We start from the raw sequence: 22,432 nt of genomic DNA, 5'->3' as shown, positions 1-22,432 counted from the left end.
TAAATAAAAGATTCTAGGCGAGATGCAATGATACTTATTTTGCTTCCCTTGAAGGAAAACTTTTAAAACAAAAACACAACTATCGGAAGAGGTGAAGAGAAACGGTAATTCTGGTGCAGCTCATACCAAACAAAACATGCCAAGAGCTAAGTCATGGTGTAGGAACACAACCACTGGGGTTGCTGGCACAAGGGTACTACAGGGAGAATTGTGCCTTGGGTTTTGGTTTTTTTTAAAAAAAATCTGGCTGGAGAACAATACCTTACTGCTCTAATCCACTGAGTGGAGCTGCCTCCCCCCAATTGTTGGTGGGCACAAAAATAAATAAATAAATGATAGCAGCTATTCAGAAAAGGAAATGGGGGAAGGGTTTTGTGAAGTTGTTGAGTAGACAGATGGAGGAAAGGGGGGGAGCAGCTGAGACATATGGCCTTGGAGCTCAAGGTAGCCTGAACATTCCAGGGCAGAATTAAATGGTTCCTAGAGATGAGAAGAATGACGATCAGTGAAGGAGCGGGGGGGGGGGGGGAGAGAGAATTCCACACCAAATCCCCACTTTGACCTTCAAAATTCTGAAACCAAACTCATTTGGAATGCCTCCCATTTAAAAAGTGGAGTTGTGGGCAAGATGAGCATGAGATATATTGGATGCATACTAAGTTATTTCCATGCAGTCCATTTTTCAAACTATTATATATTTGTTTGCAGAATTTTACATCTACTACGTTTTAATGGTTGTTGTTTTTTAAAAAAATAACCATTTGGGAGCAACTAAGAGACAGGAAAAGGGATAACAACACATTTAACTACTGAAGCACCCCAACGCAAAATCAAATGATTCACAAACGTATTCTTTTTTGCTTCCATTTTCCCCAACAAGATGTATTAAGGTAGGGGAGAATAGCATAATGGGGAAAGCTGGGGCTCTCTGGATGTTGTTGGACTACAACTCTCATCATCTGTGCTCACTGAGCAGGCTGGCTGGGGCTGATGTGAGCTGGAGCCCAATGATACATGGAAAGCTACAGGTCCCCCCACCGTTGTTTTATAGAGTCAGTAGTTGTGTATTTACAAAGGCACAAGTCTGGAGTATGGAAGAACATATGGACCACCATGGCTGAGTGGTTAGGCTCAAACGTGTCACAAATGGAAAGTGGCAAGGACCAACATGAAAGGCATTCTATTTGTGCTGAATGTACTGGGCTTCATATTCATGGCCATCAGCATGCACAGTGCAGAAAAAGTAGGGTGGGCAGAGGAAGAGAGGGAATGACAAACAACAGTAGTCCCAGCTGAAATGGCACAATAGTTCAGAAATAAATTAATGACATTTAATTTACTAATTTCCACATGAAGAAAAATATTCTTTACAAAAGCATACTCAGGTGTTGTTAGACTTCATCATTCCTGACCACTGGGGCCATGCTAGCTGGGGCAAATGGGAGTCTAACTACATCTGGAGTGCCACAGATTCCCCAACCCCTGGTGAGAAGATGCATATACGGTTAAGCATCACAGCAAACACCAACTTATTGCACAGGAGAAAATGCCTCTTCTAAGATAGGATTTTCCATTTACAAAATTTATCCAGTTATAAATTCAAAATGTTTTAGTATCTGGGGACTAATTAATAGCAGGCACCTTTTTAAGTCCACTGAAGTGTTTCGAATCAATTCCTCTAACTGGTTAAGCAACCCAACTTTGCAGCCTAACTCAAGGCAGACTAAAATAATTACATCTAAATCTTTGCATTATCTAAAATTAGATCATCCCAATTCAGCATTCAAGACACAGCAAGCCAACATATCAATCCATGACTCCAGGGGCATCTCAATAACCTGGCAACAACCACATTCATGCAAGCTGTGTGCTAATCATCTTAATTTTGGACTCATAAAAGATTCAGTTTAGGTTTCAGCCTTCCAGCTCAATGATCCATCTCTTTCCAAAATGGCCCTTGATGCTGATCAGGTTCCGTACTCCTTAAACAAAAGTTTCCAGGAATGAAGGCAAGATGGGGTGATTATAATTATTCATTACACTAATGTAATCTAAGGTATTTGTTTATTTTACAACAAAACACAAGCTGCATGGATTTTTATAAATCGTTTATATTTTGCCTACGCTGCATCGTTGTCAGCATTCCACAGGCTGCAATGTATTCTGCTCAGTACCGTAGCTGCAGCAGGAACACAGGGAAGAGAGTTTAACACTCTCCGCTGCCTCCCATCATGATCCCATGGTCTTGAAAATTGCCCAGCTGAAGCAGCTATTTGCAGAGAGGAGGCTTCCCTCCAGATAAAAATGGCAATGGAGCACAATTTTCATTAGGAGGGGAAAGGGTTAAACTCGCCCTTCTTCACCTCTCAGGGTCCTGCTGCTGTTAAATTCCCCCTGCCCATGGCTATTTCATTTGTAAACAAAGCTTCAACTTAATCATATTCACCAAATTAGTGTCACATCTAGTTTGACCCTTAGTTTTCCACATTTAAGCAACTTTGACAAAGAGAAATATTCAACTGTGCAATCCCCCTCTTGGAGTAAGAAACTGGTACACTCTGCCAAAAGCTGAACTACATGACTGTGCTGCTTGTGTATCTTGGCATTAAAAAGAATATTTTAATTGCAATTTCTCCCCTGTCTCTGATCTCTTTCAATCCACCTTCCTCTCATTTATGATTTCTGTATGCATAGCCCCACTAGATGTTAATACCTAAGGCCAGAAATTGATTATAAAATGCAGCATTAACCAGCACTGTTGCCATAAAAATCTACTGCAAACTTCAGAACAGGTTAAGCACATACTAGATGTAATATAAGTTCCATTTTGAAGACATATTTCTCAGTTGCAGTAACACTGGAGTAACAGGGCAAAAGCCAAGATCTAAAGGTGTTTGGGATAACTTTCCATGGAAGGTTTTCTAAGGGCATAGCACAGGGGTCAGCAACCTAAGGCCCATGGGCTGGAAGCGGCCTGCGGAGGTAGTTTGACTGGCCCACGAGCCGCTCCCGAACCAAGCTGCCCGCTCGTGCACTGGAAATCGCGTCTGTGCAGATGCAGACACCGAAAATCGTGGTCATGCATGCGATCCAGACCAGGCAAGATACTACCTTGCTGAGGTAGTAGCTGGACACCATTAAAGAACTGTTTAGGTCTCAGGGTCACATGGAATAAAATACTTTCTAACTCCAAGAGAAGTTCACTGCTGGAATGCTGCCTTGGCAAGTTATAGGAGACTGGGATATGTTGGGGATTTTCAGGTATTAGTACAGTCCTAAGGCATATTTTCACCAAGACGACCCACTGGAGGCATTTTCAACATTCAATACACTTTCTATGAAACTCTCCTTTGGTGGAGATGATCACTGTGGCACTTGCATACAATTCAGCAAATATTCAAAGTAATAAAGGCAACTGTTCAATTGAATGTTCCCTTCTCAAGGCCCTACTAACCTCTATGGATCCTCCCATTATCTGTACCAGGGGCTTCCTATGGAATTAAAACAGCCTAAGCTAAATCTTGGTCTGAGTTTCATCCAAGCCTATGTAACTGTAGGCAAGTCAAGGGCAGAGTGAAAGTGGGATTTTCCAGTCACATGGGCTGTGGGGTAGTGCTTACTGAGAATAAGCAAAGGGACTCTGCTGGATGCGGGAGCTTTTTTTGAGTTTGGGTGGGCAAGGTCATTTCTTGTCCCACCCAAGAGCATCCAGGAGCCCTAAAAATGTTATCTTTGAGACTTCAACCAATGTTCTTCTAGTGTCAAAGACTGCACAAAAGAACAGATGGAACTTCGTGTGTGTGTGTGTGAGAGAGTGAGAGAGAGATTGAGATTTCATTACAGAGAACTAAGAAGCAAGTTTGGTCTAGCAGATGAGCAAACTGACAGTCTGGACAGTCTCTTCCAACTGTGAGGGGTGTGAAGATGAATTTTTGATGTAAGCAATCTGAACTTTGCCACATACTTTGGGCTTCTGCAAATGGAGGATGTTCCTACCGGTATTTGTTCAACTGTTCATTTTGGTAAAGGCTGTTCTCCAACTGGAGCGCTTGCAGGCCAGTATTTCTCAATTGTTGGTGTTTATACTACAATTTTTTAAGATTTGCCTTGTGAGAGTTTAACCCTCTTTTGTTGACAACCAGCAATACACTTTGAATTTTTAAGTCAAAATAGAGTAGTTCCTTTGGAAGAAAATAATCAGGCATCCGAACAACATGACCAGTCCAATGAATTTGATGTTGAAGAATCATTGCTTTGATCCTGGTGATCTTTGCTTCTTCCAGTACACTGGCATTAGTTTGCCTGTCTTCCCATGTGGTATGTAATTATTTTTTCCAGAGACACCATTGATGGAATATTTCGAGGAGCTGGAGATGGCGTTTAAAAGTGGCCCATGTTTCACAAGCATACAGTAAGGTTGGTAGTCCAATAGTTTTGTAAACAAGCATTTTGGTTTCCATGTGAAGGTCCTGGTCCTCAAACACTCTGCACTTCAATCAGAAGAAAGTTGCACTCGCAGAGCTCAGGCGATGCTGGATTTCAGCATCAATGTCAGCCCTTGTGGAAAGATAACTGCTCAGGCAGGAGAAGTGATCAATGTAGAAACAATTCAAACCTGGATCCTGGCAGAGAATAATTCTATAGAAAGAACTTTTATTTGATGTGCGACACTAAAAACAGTTCCCTTTCAAGATCAATTTGAAAAAGGTACCGCATTTTTCGCTCCATAAGACACACCTGGCCATAAGACGCACTTAGTTTTTAGAGGAGGAAAACAAGAAAGAAAAAATATTCTGAATCAATGCCGCTGTCGGCGGCGGCAGTGGAGGGAGAAGCAGCCTGATTTTGGGCTGCTTGCCCCTCCTCCGCCCCTCAGCCACTGTCGGCGGAGGAGGAGCCTGATTTTGGCCTGCTCGCCCCTCCCCCGCATGAGGGATCCTGCTGCCGTCCACTGCCTTCGCTCCATAAGACGCACAGACATTTTCCCTTCATTTCTAGGAGGGAAAAAATTTTATGGGGTGAAAAATACGGTGATACGGTAATTCTGTGGAGAACCCAATATGGAGAAGGCAATTTGGCGTGGATAAGGCCAGTGGAATTGAGAAGACCAAGACCAATTCCAAGGGAAGGGGGTAGATTTAGTTTTGAGGGTGGGAATAAAAAGGGGAAATTAAGATTTTGAAAATTAATTTTGAATATTTTTTGGTAAAAGGGTAGAGAATATCGGTTAATAAGGGTAAAGAGAAGTACGAAGGGTAATTAGTTAAAAAGAAGTTAAAAACTGGAAGAAAGAATGTAATTTTAGATTTAGAAACTGCAATAATTAGTGAATAACAAGGAACTCAAGAAGGGGGAATGAGGAAGTCCGAAAATGTTTAGACTAGAAATTGAAAAATATGATTATGTCTTTTTTTATTATTGTGGGTTTTTTCCTTTTATTTTTTTTCTTCACTCTTTTATATAAAACGAATAAGAATCACTTATAAACAGAATATGAAATGGGAGTTAAGATGTAATTTTATGATGTTTAGCTAAGATTTGGAAATGTTATGAGTTAACTAAAATAGGATGGCAAGAAGGGGAAGTGAATAATTATGAAGAAATAAGATGTGATGATATTGTTTTGTATTGTTGTATCTTTTTCTTTTTTTGCTTAATTTTTTTCCTTTTCCTTTTTCTCTTTATGTAAAATCCAATAAAAATTATTCAAAAAGGGGGGGGGGGAGAGAAGACCAAGACGAATTGGGAAAATGATAACAATTCAGAAAGGACTTAAAACAGCAGAATCCAAAGAGACATGTGACTGCAGCATTCATTGTGTGAGTATATCCCACAGTTTGTGTGTATGAATGAAAGGATTGTCAGCCTAGGTAGGATAATTCACAATACATTTGGTTGTGTTTAGGGCGACGATGCTAGGGGTTATTCCAGGAGCTATTAGCTGTGGTATATTCATTGGGAATCCAAGAAAACGCCACCCTGAACACATTTTAACAGATGGGATTTTTTCTGACAGGAAATTAACGTCAATAGGCTCTCACTTCTACGTTCATTGCTTTGCAATAAATGTCTTATCTGATGCCTAATAGAATACACCCCAAATACTCCATTTATAAACAATTCAATTCATCTCTCTAATACAAGAGTTATTTTGCCTCTCACACCTTATTCTTAGCCACAGAAGACCTTTGCATGAAAATAGGATCTAGACTCCTTAGGAGTTTCCCTGCCATCTGCCGCTATGACTCTATTTTCACTCATTGTTTTAACTTGTGAAGTCACGGGTGCAGATGAAAGCAGAAGGTACGGTTTGAGATAAGTGTGGGAATAAGCACACAGAACAAAAGTGACAACCTTAGTGAAATTAATGCAGCAAAAGACTTGATCACAGGGCTATGCTGTGCAATTTCCAAGGGTATATCCAGATGGCTCTCATTTTGGAAACTGAAAATTGCTTCAGAGTTCCCAACCCTGGCATACAGGATACACTGGCCCATGCTCTTCCATCCTGGTCCACACAGTTTCTTTGTGGCCACTGCAGAACCAATGAAAACTGTGAAGTCGGAAGAATCAATTCATTAAACCTATAACAATGATGCTCTGTGGGGAGGAAATGTGCTTTTCTGCGGCACAGTTCTCATAATCTTGGCCATGTCCTACAGAGGTGAGTTAGGATCATCGAAAGTTCCCACATGGAGCAGCCATAAGCATGAAAACTGGTATTTGATCAGAGTATTTGGGCATCCTGAGAAACTCAAGTACTATAAAAAGTAGTCCCATGGACTGTGAGAAGATCAAACCTATCCATTCTTAAGGACCTAACAGAAGCAGAAGACATCAAGAAGAGGTGGCAAGAATACACAGAGGAATTATACCAGAAAGATATGGAGGTCTCGTACACCTCAGGTAGTGTGGTTGCTGACCTTGAGCCAGACATCTTGGAGAGTGAAGTCAAATGGGCCTTAGAAAGCATTGCTAATAACAAGGCCAGTGGAAGTGATGATATTCCAGCTGAACTGTTTAAAATTTTAAAAGATGATGCTGTTAAGGTGCTACACCCAATATGCCAGCAAGTTTGGAAAACTCAGCAATGGCCAGAGGATTGGAGAAGATCAGTCTACATCCCAATTCCAAAGAAGGGCAGTGCCAAAGAATGCTCCAACTACCGCACAATTGCGCTCATTTCACACGCTAGCAAGGTTATGCTTAAAATTCTACAAGGCAGGCTTAGGCAGTATGTGGACCGAGAACTCCCAGAAGTGCAAGCTGGATTTCGAAAGGGCAGAGGAACCAGAGACCAAATAGCAAACATGCGCTGGATTATGGAGAAAGCTAGAGAGTTCCAGAAAAACGTCTACTTCTGCTTCATTGACTATGCAAAAGCCTTTGACTGTGTCGACCACAGCAAACTATGGCAAGTTCTTAAAGAAATGGGAGTGCCTGATCACCTCATCTGTCTCCTGAGAAATCTCTATGTGGGACAAGAAGCTACAGTTAGAACTGGATATGGAACAACTGATTGGTTCAAAATTGGGAAAGGAGTACGACAAGGTTGTATATTGTCTCCCTGCTTATTTAACTTATATGCAGAATTCATCATGCGAAAGGCTGGACTAGATGAATCCCAAGCCGGAATTAAGATTGCTGGAAGAAATATCAACAACCTCAGATATGCAGATGACACAACCTTGATGGCAGAAAGCGAGGAGGAATTAAAGAACCTTTTAATGAGGGTGAAAGAGGAGAGCGCAAAATATGGTCTGAAGCTCAACATCAAAAAAACCAAGATCATGGCCACTGGTCCCATCACCTCCTGGCAAATAGAAGGGGAAGAAATGGAGGCAGTGAGAGATTTTACTTTCTTGGGCTCCTTGATCACTGCAGATGGTGACAGCAGTCACGAAATTAAAAGACGCCTGCTTCTTGGGAGAAAAGCAATGACAAACCTAGACAGCATCTTAAAAAGCAGAGACATCACCTTGCCGACAAAGGTCCGTATAGTTAAAGCTATGGTTTTCCCAGTAGTGATGTATGGAAGTGAGAGTTGGACCATAAAGAAGGCTGATCGCCGAAGAATTGATGCTTTTGAATTATGGTGCTGGAGGAGACTCTTGAGAGTCCCATGGACTGCAAGAAGATCAAACCTATCCATTCTTAAGGAAATCAGCCCTGAGTGCTCCCTGGAAGGACGGATCGTGAAGCTGAGGCTCCAATACTTTGGCCACCTCATGAGAAGAGAAGAATCCTTGGAAAAGACCCTGATGTTGGGAAAGATTGAGGGCACTAGGAGAAGGGGACGACAGAGGACAAGATGGTTGGATAGTGTTCTCGAAGCTACGAACATGAGTTTGACCAAACTGCGGGAGGCAGTGCAAGACAGGAGTGCCTGGCGTGCTATGGTCCATGGGGTCACGAAGAGTCGGACACGACTAAACGACTAAACAACAACAACATCCATTCTTAAGGAAATCAGCCCTGAGTGCTCACTGGAAGGACAGATCCTGAAGCTGAGGCTCCAATACTTTGGCCACCTCATGAGCAGAGAAGACTCCCTGGAAAATACCCTGGTGTTGGGAAAGATTGAGGGCACAAGGAGAAGGGGACGACAGAGGATGAGATGGTTGGACAGTGTTCTGGAAGCTACCAACATGAGTCTGACCAAACTGCGGGAGGCAGTGGAAGACAGAAGTGCCTGGCGTGCTCTGGTCCATGGGGTCACAAAGAGTCAGACATGACTAAACAACAACAACAAAATGACTAAACAACAAAATAAAAATGAAATTATTTCAAAACCTCGGCATCACAGAGGACAACAGGTGGTCAGTTTTAGGTGAAACTTTGGAAATCAGAGCATCTGGGCAAAAGTTTAAGAGCAAAATAACGTAACTGCTTTAAATATAAATAAATAAAGTGTGCTTAACACTACCTATTGAATTGTGAAGGAAAAGCAGCCAGATTGGGGCCTGATCCACACCACAGATCCAAATTAGTTTCCCACTAACACACCCTTCCTCCGTCAAGGGACCCACAACAGCTGGTGGCAGAGGACATTTGGTGGGAAACTGGCAAAGGCCTCTCATTTGGATCAAAGCCACACAGTTGATTTTCCATTAAAGTACCAGTGGCAGCATTAAGGGCAGCTTTTTAAAAGTGTGATTGATTTAATGGCCCTTAGTTGCTAATGGGTGACAAGTTAGTGCTCTTTCACATCTACCTTCTTCCGTGTTTCATTGCTCACACTGTCAAACTCTCCATGTCGTTTCTTCCTTGCAGTCTCCTTCCTCCTTCTAAGTCCTGCTCCCCATTCACCAATTCCAAAGCTTTTTAAAATCAAAACCATGGGATTGTGCAAATGTCAGTAATTTGCATTAGTTTAGTGGGCACAGAATCTAGCTTTTATTGATGCATAACTGGGCTATGGTTTCAGCATGCTATAGCAGTGTTTATATCAGTCCACCTTATGAAAGAAGAAAAGCTGTGAGTAGAATCCAGGTTTGTAGAATTCATTCACAAAGCAGCTTGGCAACTGCCAAAGCAATTTTTACAAGCAATGGAGAAGAATTATTAGATCCTTGCCCAGTAGCTGCGAGTGTGAGATTGTGCTTGGCAGTCTTGGAACTACTCGACAAGATTAGCTTATTGTCCCATTAACATCAACCTGCAAAGGGGGTTGAGTTAAACAAATAATCATATTAGTTTCCAGCCAACCAAATCCTAATTACTGACAGCCTCAATAACCAACATGCAGGATACAGAGCATCTGTCATGCCCCAAAGCAGATGGCGCTAAAAGAGCAGAATATGAATTCAAGAATGCTCAAGGGTTATGAAAACAAATAAATAAAAATAAAAGCCAAATCCTACAATTTCAATTTTCTAAGCAAAAAGAAAGAAACAACCCCAAAACATAACATAAACTGTAGAGACAAACTGGTGATCTGTAAAAATCCATTATCATCCCCACTGAAAAGACAAGTGAAGCAGAACTGAGCTACTTTATCCAGACACCAGTCAAGTGGAAACAAATTCATTTTCCTGCTAAACAACACAACACATTCATGGCTGCCGTCTAGTACCAATATTCACTTCTGCTTAACGGCAACTGATTCTATTTAAACAACAGAACTAGTAATGTAATAACTCACCACCATATTAAACCATAAGAACCCAAGTATGGGGCGGGGGGCGGGGGACGGACAGTTCTCTATTTGAAGGGCTGCCTGGTCCAAGTGGAGTTTAAAGATAAAAGACTCCTAAGAAGGAAGACTCAGGGCCCTTGAAGTTGCCCATCTACAGCAGGTAGACTGAGCAGTCACACTATTTCACATTATGGTGTATTTAATTTTCATCTAAAAGGCTCCTGGAGTGCTTTCTAGGTGGAATGTTATATCCATAACATTCATAAGCTGTATTGCATTTTTATTTAAACTACAGCAATTCTTTCTAAATTGGCACCTATGCATATTGATTTTACAAATTTGTGCCCTTTTCTTGGTAATGCCTTGGCTTTTTGGGGGTGATGCACAAGCAACCAACCTAATGTCAACCATACTGAGTCATAAGCACATCCCGTCAGCTGGCGTAGTCTGTCTTCCCTGAGGTCAGATGCCCCCAGGCTTCTCTGTGATAAGAAACCAAGGGACTTGCTTGCAGGTCCACCAATGGCAATGCATAGTTGACACTGGCAGGTTTTGAGTTCTTCAGAGCATCAGCATATTAGATGACGAGAGCAGAAATACAAACGTCCCTTGCCATAATATTTTTTGCTTCCTAGCATCTTCTTAGTTAGAAGCCATTGTGTTCTAAAGATTTACCAGGCCTCTTATATCCTTAGAACTGGTTGGTTGTTTCCCACCGCTGCTTTGCGGGGGGCGGGGAGAAGCAAAACATAATTCCAAGTACTTTTTTTTTAACAAGCTTTGCTTTTCAAATTTTGAAAATCCACATTCTTGTAAAAGTCTATACATAGATCATATGGCTGAAGTAAATGAGAAATAGCTGTTTGCATTTCACATAATGTAAGAATTAGAGGTTCATTTTGATAACACACTCATCCTGTACAGAAACAAACAAATACAAACAGCTGCAAGGCCAACTTAGTAACAACAGATGAGTGAGTTAATTGCAAGCTTGGGAAAAGAAAGAACAAGAAAGCAGTGATAATCCTTGAAACCTCTGTAGCTATTTTGCTGTAAAAGCTCCATTAATTTAAACAAGCCTTCAACAGTGATTGACTCAGCTACTAAGAAGTTACAAAAATTCCAAATCTGCTTAGACATTTTAAAAAGAATCAGGATGCACACAAGGTACAGGGGAAAGTAGGGTTATGTGTTGCTGATTGGAAGAGATTAATTCTTTATTTATAGTTTTTATATGCTGCCCAAAAGCAGTGTTCTCTGGAAAGCTTACACATTAAACATTAAAATACAATGACAATTAACTCTTCAAAACGCAATAAAAATCAACATAAATTTTAAACAGCAGCAGGTAAAAAAGTGTAAGATTGGAGAACTGATGCAGGAAGGTACTGTGCCCTAAAAATAATAACAATTTAAAACTTTGCAAATTAATAGAGCTCCCAATTTATATATGAATGTCAATCATCACAGAAAATTGTGCACTATTAATTTGATATTCTTTTCTTCTTCTTTTTAGTATATTAACCTCTGCAACACATTTATAATTTCAGAACATAAAACTCACAATTTATATGGCCCTTGTGTATGGGTGTGCTCACATGAGTACTAATGTAGGAATGCATTTATTGCTAAGTTGCCTCCCTTATACTGGTGGGCACACAATACATTTTGAATACTGTACATAAATTAAACCCTTACATAAAACCTCTGAAACAAAACACAACTTTCCAGGCCATTGGAAAGCTGACAGCAACAGCGAAATAAGACTCATGGCTTCCCTGGGCCATTTCCCTTCATTTCTCCATTCACACCAGTGATTCCAACTTGCCTTTAACCGGTTAAACCCTCGTTACCTAGCATGTTCTGTATCTTTGTAATTGATGGCAGCTTCTCAGATTATGGCCTCAAACAATATACACAGCAAATTATTCCATTTCTTATTCCCTGACACACCTTTCCATCATTCCTAGTGACAATGAGTTCTTTATAGAGTAATTTACTTTTTAAAAGGAACAAAATAAAATAAACACTACTTTTGCTCGAATATGAAGATGAATGCTACCCCGAGGAAATTCTGATTAAATCTAGATTTACGTCTGCATCGGTAAAGAGAGAGTTATTAAAAATATATGAATAAGCACCGCTTCATAAACATTGTTTTTTAAAAAATGCAACAACCTGAACACTTGTTGCCTTGCCAAGAAAAAGCAACTTCTAATAAAAACAGAAATACAGTGGGCCTCTGACAACCAGCAACAAGGGCAGTCATCCAAGTGGAAACTCAGATGCCATAAAAACAGTAATGAAAGAGATAGAGCATTTTTCCATAGTAGGGAATAAGTCAATCTGGGTGTTGAAGCACAATCCCATTCCTAACCATCATCCCAGGGAGAGGAGCAGCTATTAGAGGTTTTAACTAGAGGGCTGGGAAAAGAACCTAGGCCTGCCCAACTTCAACTATCCAAGAAAAGGAGGTCTCCCTGTTCAAATGTGTGAACCACAACTGTCACCAACACCACAACTGTCTGGTGCCAATTTAGTATGGCCTTGGAAGGAGAAATGGAAGTGAAATTATTACAGTTTCTCTCAGGGCAGTTCAGATTGTTGGTCTGGTGAAAATCAATGAATTTATTTTTACTTACACCCTATCTTCTCATGATACAGTCTACAAAATGGTAGCAGCGGCAATTGTTTCTAATTTGAAACAATTGCTAATTGGCAGATAGAACCAGAGAATTGTACAGTTGGAAGGGATCGTGAGGGGTCATCAAGTACAACCCCCTGCAATGTAGGAATCTCAACTAGAACATACATGACAGCTGGATATCCAACCTCTGCTTGAAAACCTCCAAGGAAGGAGAGTCCACCACCTTCCAAGAGAGACCGTTCCACTGCAAAGCAGCTCTTACTGTCAGAAAAGTTTTTCCTGATGTTTAGTTGGAATCTCCTTTCTTGTAACTTGAAGCCATTGGTTTGGGTCCTACCTTGCGGAACAGGAGAAAACAAGCTTGTTCCACCTTTCATGTGACAGCTCTTCATCCAGGCTAAACGAATTCACATGTTTAAACTACAATTTTGCATATCAAGCATGAGCTTTAAGCTTACACATTATCAACTCCCCCTTTCCTGGCACAGCTGCAAGGTGCTCAGAAAGTTCCACTTTGTTTTGATTAAGCACAGTTTAGCATTACAGCCGAAACCTAAAACAATCCAGCTTCAAAAACCACAATTTAGAAAAAAAATTAAGACTAACCAAGAGTCTTCCTACATTCAGATATACCTTTAAGCTACATTTAGTTTTAAAAAATGGAAGCAATGGAAGCAATACCTTCCAAACTCCTCTTTGCAGTGGTACCAAACGAGCATGGGGTGGTACAGGTAGTACAGAGCAGGACAGCCAGATCAAGTCCTCTGCTTCCTGGGACCTGTCCAGGGTTCTGAAGGCCTCAACTCTGACCACCTATTCAAAGTTTTCAGTCCCTCTGCTTGCTGGTTCCAATGCTCTCCCACTCTCTCAGCTCCAGGCCGCTTGTCAGGATTTCTCAGTCTAAAGGTGAAGGAGCATCTGTGTGGCTGAATAGTCACAACCAGTGCCCCCGCCCCCCGGGAGTACTCAAGGGTAGGCTACTCAGTACTGACACCTTTCCCCAATTGTTAAAAATGTGGCACTTACTGTAATAATTTCATGATGACCAGCACCTTTTTCTCTTTAGTAAAGCACTGGTCACAACCAAAATATAATTTGCACTATCATCTCCTGTAAACAGCATTTTACAAGCCTGGAGGGCATTTGGTCAGAAGCCAAGGTATAAATCTTTTTTTAATTAATGTAGTATGTTCCTCTTGGAATTTGCTTTTAAAAACCTTTATCCTTTATTTATTTATTTTTAAAAAGATACAACCTATAAAAACGGATGAAAAGAGATGCCCTCACCTCCCAAATGTATGTATATCTCACCTCCTTGTAAAATGGAGAAGCTCACTAAAACTAAGGAGGAAGATCTTCCACTACATATTTTCCATAAATACAGAAGCTTGGAGGGGACAGAGTCTTGCTGCCAACATATAAGGTTACAGCTCAAATCAACTGCTTGGGGCAGCTGCCATTACCCTAAAGTACATTACCCTAAAGTACTTACCCTAAAGTACTGCCCCTGGGACAGGTACCTTCAAAAGAGAGTACCTATTTCAAATATTTTGTTCTTGCAAGTTGTTATAATGTTTGTTTTAAAATGTAGAACATGTTGGAGTAAATTACAGATACTATCCTGAAGCCACAGCAATCATATGTTACTAGTGCAGCCAAAGGACCAAAGGAATCAATTGTTTGTTGTATTAGGAATGATACTAATGGGGAAAGTATCTATACAACTCAGGCTGAGAAGAACAAAATGGCTTTTAGGGATGGTTCTAGCTGAACAATGGATTGCAATTGTTAAGTATTAAGCTATGCTTTCAGAAACAACCATGGATGAGAAGTTTCCAGATTCTGTGTTAGTAGCCTCTCCTTCTTCCATTTTGAGAGAAGAATGATATGTAACATACTTCCTCCTGCTATTCTTGCACCTGGTTTTTCTTTAACAGTATTTGATCAAGCAGCGATCTGCTCCTGAACTGTGGCCACAAACCATCCATCACAAACAGGATGCAGTTTACTAATGAGTATACACATTTAACTTTGTGTTTGCAAACACATATTTTTTCCATATTCGTACTTTACATTCATACACTCGAAACATATTGGCTGACACACCTAAAAATATACTTCGGAAGAGTTCCTTACAGAAGAAAATGCTATAGCTCTACTTTCTCTTAAGATAGCCTAATGGGATTCAGGCAGAAATTGGCAGATGGGGAAACACATGTTTCTAGCTTACCTGTGATGTCCTGTAAGACTCACCAGAAAGAAGGACTGGTTTAGGCCCTAGCTGCTGTGGGGTGTGTGGCATAATGCAACATTAGAGAGGGTACAGGCATTATTGCTTTGCCACCACTCCTAGCCAACCTCACTCACCACAGGAAGTCAGCAATGTCCTGCTGTTCCTGATTGGTGAGATAACATAATATTGATCTCTCTCTCTCTCTCTCTCTCTCTCTCACACACACACACACACACACACACACACACACACAGTCTCATGCCCACATGGACATCTACATGTTGTTGTTGATGTTGTTGTTGTTGTCACCAGGAGAGACTAAAATATTGAAGGGGTGGAACTGCCTAATTCCTCACAAAACATGTGGAGAATCTTTTTTTTTTTGCCTTATATCTCAAGATCTAAAAATATGAGAAACATACTTTTTTAAAAAGAAAAAGAAGCAGAAAATCTGGTGGTTATGGTTCATCTTGGACATACCAAAGAAGGCTGTTGCAGGTGCCACGCTCCCCACAGACATTCAGTTTGCAGCAGTTGATATAAGGCGTGAGGAAAAAAGGTTGCTCAAAATGAGTCCCCTAGCTCTTTTTCAATGTTATGTGAGGAATAAGACATGACACACATATTGTTCCAGCAGATGCAGGAGATTTTGAAAAGAAAAATGGCTGGAGGGAACTGAATTAAGCAGCACCTCCTTGGTAGCCTCCCACAGAGGATTCCATTCTACACTGTTCATGCATCTCTTGGATAACATTTGGCTTGGGTCTAATAAAGCTAATCTTGAACTGAAATCTAATCTGGTAAAATAGGAGATATTTGGTTACAAAATGTAATTATTTTGGAATCAGAAGTGTGCATATGAACATTATAAATAGATCAATTATTCTTGGAATTTCCCCATATGAGGATGGCTGCCAGAGATGTACTCTTGCCTCTGTCTTTGTTCGGAATGTTGATGGCTTTAAATTAAATTGGGTAATGTTATACAGATAACTATTTTTCACTAATTGCCTTTGTACTTTAATATGGAATGTTTCCTGTGTAATTTTAAGTGGACCCTGCTCCACAAATGCTTATGTATAAGGCATTTGTTAGTCTATAAGGTGCTACAAGGCTCCAATGCCGGTTTTGCTGCAAGCCCCTCTGGAAATATTGAATTTTCAAGTTTATAACAAATTGCTGCATTATGTAATATATTGGCATTTCATTTAATCATTTGTAAGCAAACATGAATGCAGCACAACAGGGAAAACAGTTCAAAAATGAAATGAATAAAAAGTTAATGTATGGGGAAAAGAGGCATAAGGCCGCTTCACAAGTTGCTTAGGATAATACACCAAATTTAAACATTTTAAGTTTGAATAATCAAACATACTGTCTGAAAAACCGGAACCCAAACACCACACACTTATGCTGGTTTATCTGCTGCGATGATAAATTATAATCCCTGGGATTGCTAAAAATATCATTCTTTTTGTGCAAATTTTTAGTTCAGCAACAGCTACAATTTAACATAAGCATTTATTTCATAGCAAATGGAAATTTTAAAACTGGGTGGTCATGGTAAGAAAGCATGACTAGAAGAAGACAGGACTTTTGAGCATTTCATTTCATTTTAAACTTTGTCCATTATCCTGGTGCAATAATTGGTAGTGGTGAAAATCAACACAATTTTTGTGAAAATGTGTGGAACTTTTCTTAGTGATTTATTTTCTACTAAAAGAAATTAGCAGATGACATTAGCAAGACATTTATGGTGAAGCATATTATACTTCTTATTTCTTAATTCTCCTGTCTCAAGGAGAACTTTTGCAATTCCCTACCCTGGATGAATGTGTCTACTACCATGTTTCTCCAAAAATAAGACACCGTCTTATATTTATTTTTCCTCAAAAAAACAACAACACAGTGGCTTATTTTCAGGGGATGTCTTATTTTTTTAAATTAAGTATGGTACAGTTTAACCTACAAGGTTAAACTGCCTATCACTTTGGCTTATTTTCGGGGTATGGCTTATTTTCGGGGTATGGCTTATTTTTGGAGAAACACAGTAGGAAAGAGACAAAGGTTCTATTTTGTACAATACAGAGGTTGTGTACACACAATATTTTAAAAGTGCATTTGAAGCACATTTACTCCCCTCCCCCCCAAAATTCTGGGCACTGTAGTTTGTTAAGGGTTGCTGGGAACAGAGTGACCAGAATTTGAGGACAAGAATGTGCTTTACAGCTATAGTGTATATGCAGCATGAGAAGCAGGGAAGCCTAACAAACACTTTTTTTATTGCACAGACTGAAAAATCCACTGAGCTAAATAGCAAATTGCATCACCCCACAACTTCTCTACATCACCATGTCAGAACCCACTTTGATTATCTGCAACTCTGTTGATAAATTGTGGACCACAAGTTAGTGGAAGTGAAACAAATACTAAGAGCACGCTGTGAAGGATTTCCACTGGAATTTATGACTATGTTAGGCTAGTTATTCTTCTGCAGCATCCGCAGGCATGTTAACGGGTTGAATTTTGACAATATTGCTTACTCAGTGTCAATCAGTACTAGGATGAAACTAATTTCCCCTCGCTCACTGTGGCATTGTATTTTACCCTCAGTCCATCATGGCTGGATTTAGGCCAGTTAGGTAGAGATAAAGAGATCAGTAGACAAAGCTATTCTAAGCTATCTATATCACCACAAGCGAGCATTAAAAGAATAACACGCTGACACCACCTAAAAGCCTCCAAACTCACCAGCATTTAAGTGACATACAGAAACCAGAAACTAGGCACCTCTGAAATTACTCCTTTTTACTACAGTAGTTCTGTCTCAAGCAATGTACAAGGTCATTAAGGCAGGCCCCAGACATTTTGGTGCATGAGGCAAAGGAGAAGACGGCACTCCCCCGTAAGACTGGCAATTGATCTTACTTCATACGATCTTCATATGAGAAAAGTGTTTCTCCCCCCCAACACACACACACCCCTGAGGCTAGAAGCATTGCATAGGGTCTTCCAGGCAGACATACTCTGTCCTCTGACAGAGGGGAATGGCTAGAAAAGGGGTCAGCAAACTTTTTCAGCAGGGGGCCGGTCCACTGTCCCTCAGACCTTGTGGTGGGCCAGACTCTCTCTCTCTCTCTCTCTCTCTCTCTCTCTCTCTCTCTCTCTCTCTCTCTCTCTCTCTCTCTCTCTCTCTCTCTCTCTCTGGGGTGTGTGTGTGAAAGAATTCCTATGCCCCACAAATAACCCAGAGATGCATCTTAAATAAAAGGACACATTCTACTCATGTAAAAACACTCTGATTGCTGGGCCATCAGTGGGCTGGATTTAGAAGGTGATTGGGCCAGATCCAACCCCCGGGCCTTAGTCTTCTACTCATGGGCTAGAAGAAGCAGCTAGGGAGGAATGGTGGAGGACTACTGCAACCCCCCCCCCAAAAAAAACCCCAAGCACATACCCTTAGCATCTGCCACCTGAGGCAGAAGCTTCACCCTGCCTAACAGCAGAGCCAGCCATTAGGCTCATTTTCTATCTTTTTGTCACCTATATCCTGATAAAATGTGTGAAAATATCAACATGACATAAGAAGAGCCTGTGGAATCAGGTTAATGGCACATCTAGTCCAGCATCCTGTTCTCACAGTGGCCGACCAGATGCCCCCATGGGAAGCCTACAAGCAGGACCCGAGGGCAACAGGAGTCTCCCCTCCTGCGGTTTCTCATATTTGGAAAGCATACTGCCTCCAACAGTGGAGGCAGAGTATAGTAAAGTGGTACCTCAGTTTAAGAACAGTCCTGTTTACAAACAATTCGGTTTATGAACTCTGCAAAACCGGAAGTAGGGTCGTGGTTTGAGAACTTTACCTTGGTCTAAGAATGGAATCCGAACGGTGGAAGGGCACCAGCGGTAGGAGGTCTCATTAGGGAAAGCATGCCTCGGTTTAAGGACAGTTTCGGTTTAAGAACGGACTTCTGGAACAGATTAAGTTCGTAAACCAAGGTAGCACTGTAGCTGTGCCTAGTAGCTGGTAGGCTTATCATCCATGCATTTGTCTAATCCTCTTTTAAAACCACCCAAGTTTGTAGCCATCACTGCTTCTTGTGAGAGCAAATCCCACATTTTGACTACCGCAACAAAATGGAGGATGGTCACAGTATCTAGGATAGGCAATGGCAATCCTGCATGAGAAGACTGTGCTTGCTAACCATCTGAGCTACGGATAGTGAGGACACCGAGACACCCAGATTTTACTCTGAAAATGTAACTTCAGAAAAGCATGAAGGCTATTTCACAGTGGGAAACATCCTACAGACAAGCTGAGTCACATATTTGACCAAATCATGCTCTGAAAACAAATCTAGCTGAGACAGATCAGCAGAAACATATACATACACCACAGTATTTAAGCACAAGACAAAGCACAAACCTTTGGAGTAAACCCTTTGGAACATTCATCAGAAGCTGTAGGGAAAAAAACAAAGCAAAGGGAACATGCCAGAAGTGCTGTTTGCTCACCCTGCTCTGGTTTTTGCTATACCTCTGAGAGTTTCCAGTGTATCCCGGAGCCTAACATCTGCTGAGAATGCCAGAGCACCTAGGTTTAATCAATGTTAAGATCAATCTTTCTCCCATGTCTGATATGCCTTTTCCCTTCCTTGCTTTGGAACCAGACCAAGGATTCCAAAACCCTGAATGATCATGACCTCCCAATCAGCCTTGAGGGTGTAACACACAAACTCACAGCTACCCTGGCAAAGTGGGACAGAGCCAAAGAAAACAAACAGGGCTGTGGTGTTGCTGCCTCGAGGGCACAAAGTCTCCTGCTGCATAAAAGCTCCTTCAAAGCCCCATGTTATTTAACAAGTAACTTTAAAAAAAAAAGTGCTAAAGATGGAGTTTCTGCAAGAAGCCAGTTTTACAGACACACACACTCTCAGAGAGATGACAAAAAGAAGTTAGGAAAGGAAAGGGAGGGGGGATACCGTGCCTTCCTCCTGCAGCTAGTTTATTGGCATGTATTAAATGTAGACTCAACAACAAGAGGCTATAAATCACTGCCCAGGAGAAGTGCCAGGTAGAAAGCAATGGATGAAATTAAAACATCTTTCTTGATACAACCCAGTGCTGATACCAATACAAAGTTAGTTGGGGAACTTGTCGCCTTTATACCTAGGAAGTGGGGGAAGTGGTAGAAGTGGGGGGTGGAAATATTTCAAAACCTAGGATTTTAATAAAATATGCTTACAATGCAGTTATTTATTAAACCATCTACAAGATAGCACAGTCCCTTCTTTTGTTTCCTTAAAGATTCTGTACAACTGGCATGTTTTGCTTGGGTTTCAGCATCCCTGTTATGAAGACCATATGATGAACTTGTGAATTTTGAAACCCCAGTGTTGTATTACTTTCCTGATCACACCGATTTGATCAAACTGAATGCAATGGCATTGTTAATCAGCAAACAACAACAACAACAACAACAACAACAACAACAACAACAACAACAACAACAACAAGAAGAAGAGCCCTAATCCAACATCCTGTTCTAACAATGGCCAATGAGATGTCTATGGTGGGAGAAAAAGAGGGCATCAGATTGGAGAATGCTGCCATACTGGGCATGGCCAGCCATGAGTGTTCACCATCAGAGTTGATGGGTGAGACCTGTGGCTCAACACATCTGTGCTCCACAGGGACCAAGACAAATGCAGGCGTATCAGCAAGCAGTGGGGAGACAACTGAGGCAAAGGGAATTACAAGGATCATTATCCTCTCTTTCTCCCTAAACCATTGTATGGAAAGAGTTATTTAGGCATTTGTTTAATCCCATTCCTGCCTTGATGGCCTCTCCTACAAGGCTGGGGTTTTTACAGTATGTATGGCAAGGTGTGGGCAGGCTGCAGCACACCTTGCCATACATACACCTTTTTCATTTGACTGGATTAGCACTCCGCCTACACTGTCCAGTTCTGAGAATAATAATCCCAGTTTTAATGCATTATCTGATCTTGCTGTATTTAAAGTAATTATGCAGCTTTTCTTTAAAGTGTACAATGATACTTAAGAAGACTGAGGGGGTGGGAGAAAACAAGAAGGAAATGGGAGTTTTAGATTTGGGAAAGAAAATATCAGAACAAGCGTAATTGGCATTCCCCCCCCCTTAAAAATCAAGTAGGCATAGAATTTATCCATTTAGGTTTCTGAGAGATGAGAAAGTTTAGCTGAGTGGCCACACAAAGCCACAAAGCATCAGACCACTAACTCTTCTATTGGCTCTCTGGGAAAATGCAGGAGTTTAAGAAATCTATATTAGACGAAGATTTCTATTAATTCAGAGACAAGAAAGTAAAAATCTTCACCAAAGGAAAAGCACTTCTGCAAGAGCAGACTCTAGTACCAGACCGAAGATGGCCATTGCTGAATAAGGTACTTTTGCATGTATCTTAGCAGTTCCAAGCAGGGTTTAAATGTTTTGAAATACGTAGTAAAGTTGTTATATGCCCAGTGGATATGAAGCTGTGCTCAATTACATCCTGGCATCAGAATTTTGCCTATTTTTTATATTTTAACAAAATGACCCCAAGAAATGGGGGGCTTTTAATATGCTGTTGGTGGAACTAGGGTACGTGACATTCAAAATGCTTATCTACATCGGAGAGATAAAGAGGAACAAAAAGGAGATCAGCTTTGCCAGCTGACAAACATGCTGCCCAGATACATTGTAAAAGCAGCTAATGCTTAGTGCCCAACACCCACTTTAACTTGCTGGGCATGACATTCATCTCAAGAAGCCTAGTGAAAATTCAAAGCCTGTCAACGTTTTTTCAAGTGCTCTGAGGCAAGGTCATCAAAGACACACAAACCTTTTGTCTTTGTGACTCCCATATGGCAGGACTGCACTCAGGAACGAAAATTGGAAACAAAACAAAACAAAAAAATCATTCCTATCCCCCTCCCTGTCCGTCTTGCTGACAATATAAACGTGGCATTTTTCCAGGTGTCACTTCCTTCTGAAATGAGTGATTGGCTTCAAAAAGCAATTTTTAAAAAAATCCTAGGCACCTAAGTTGCCATGGCTGTTTTGACCTGAAGAACTCTGGACCAATGAGATGCTGGGAGGCACATGTCAGGGGAGACTACCAGGCAGAGTAGGCTGACAGTAATGTCATATTTATGTGCCCTTTGCATCTTGCCCTTGGGGGACAGCACTGACAAAGGGTATATGAACAGCTGGAGGACAGACTGCTGCTTGCAAGACCGTGGAGGGCAGCTGTAAGATCTAAATGGAGCCCCATATCACAGCTGTTATTAAAGCAAACTATTTAAGAACTATTTCACATAATTAATGTTTTTAATGTTTGTACCCAAAACCTTGTACATGTCCACACATAAAAATGTGATCTGCATATGCAAC

At 41.0% G+C, this 22,432-nt stretch overlaps 1 protein-coding gene across 5 annotated transcripts in view; it reads right to left on the bottom strand.

Annotated features, from left to right (window-relative positions):
- SEMA5B (semaphorin 5B) overlaps positions 1 to 22,432 on the bottom strand; it is a 360,750-nt gene that overhangs the window by 45,810 nt on the left and 292,508 nt on the right. The window lies entirely within an intron of this gene.

Source organism: Zootoca vivipara, chromosome 1 (assembly GCF_965207765.1).
Source record: "Zootoca vivipara chromosome 1, rZooViv2.hap1.1, whole genome shotgun sequence".
Taxonomy (NCBI): domain Eukaryota; kingdom Metazoa; phylum Chordata; class Lepidosauria; order Squamata; family Lacertidae; genus Zootoca; species Zootoca vivipara.
The sequence above is the reverse complement of the archived record's forward strand: the minus strand, read 5'-3'. Positions and strand labels throughout refer to the sequence as shown.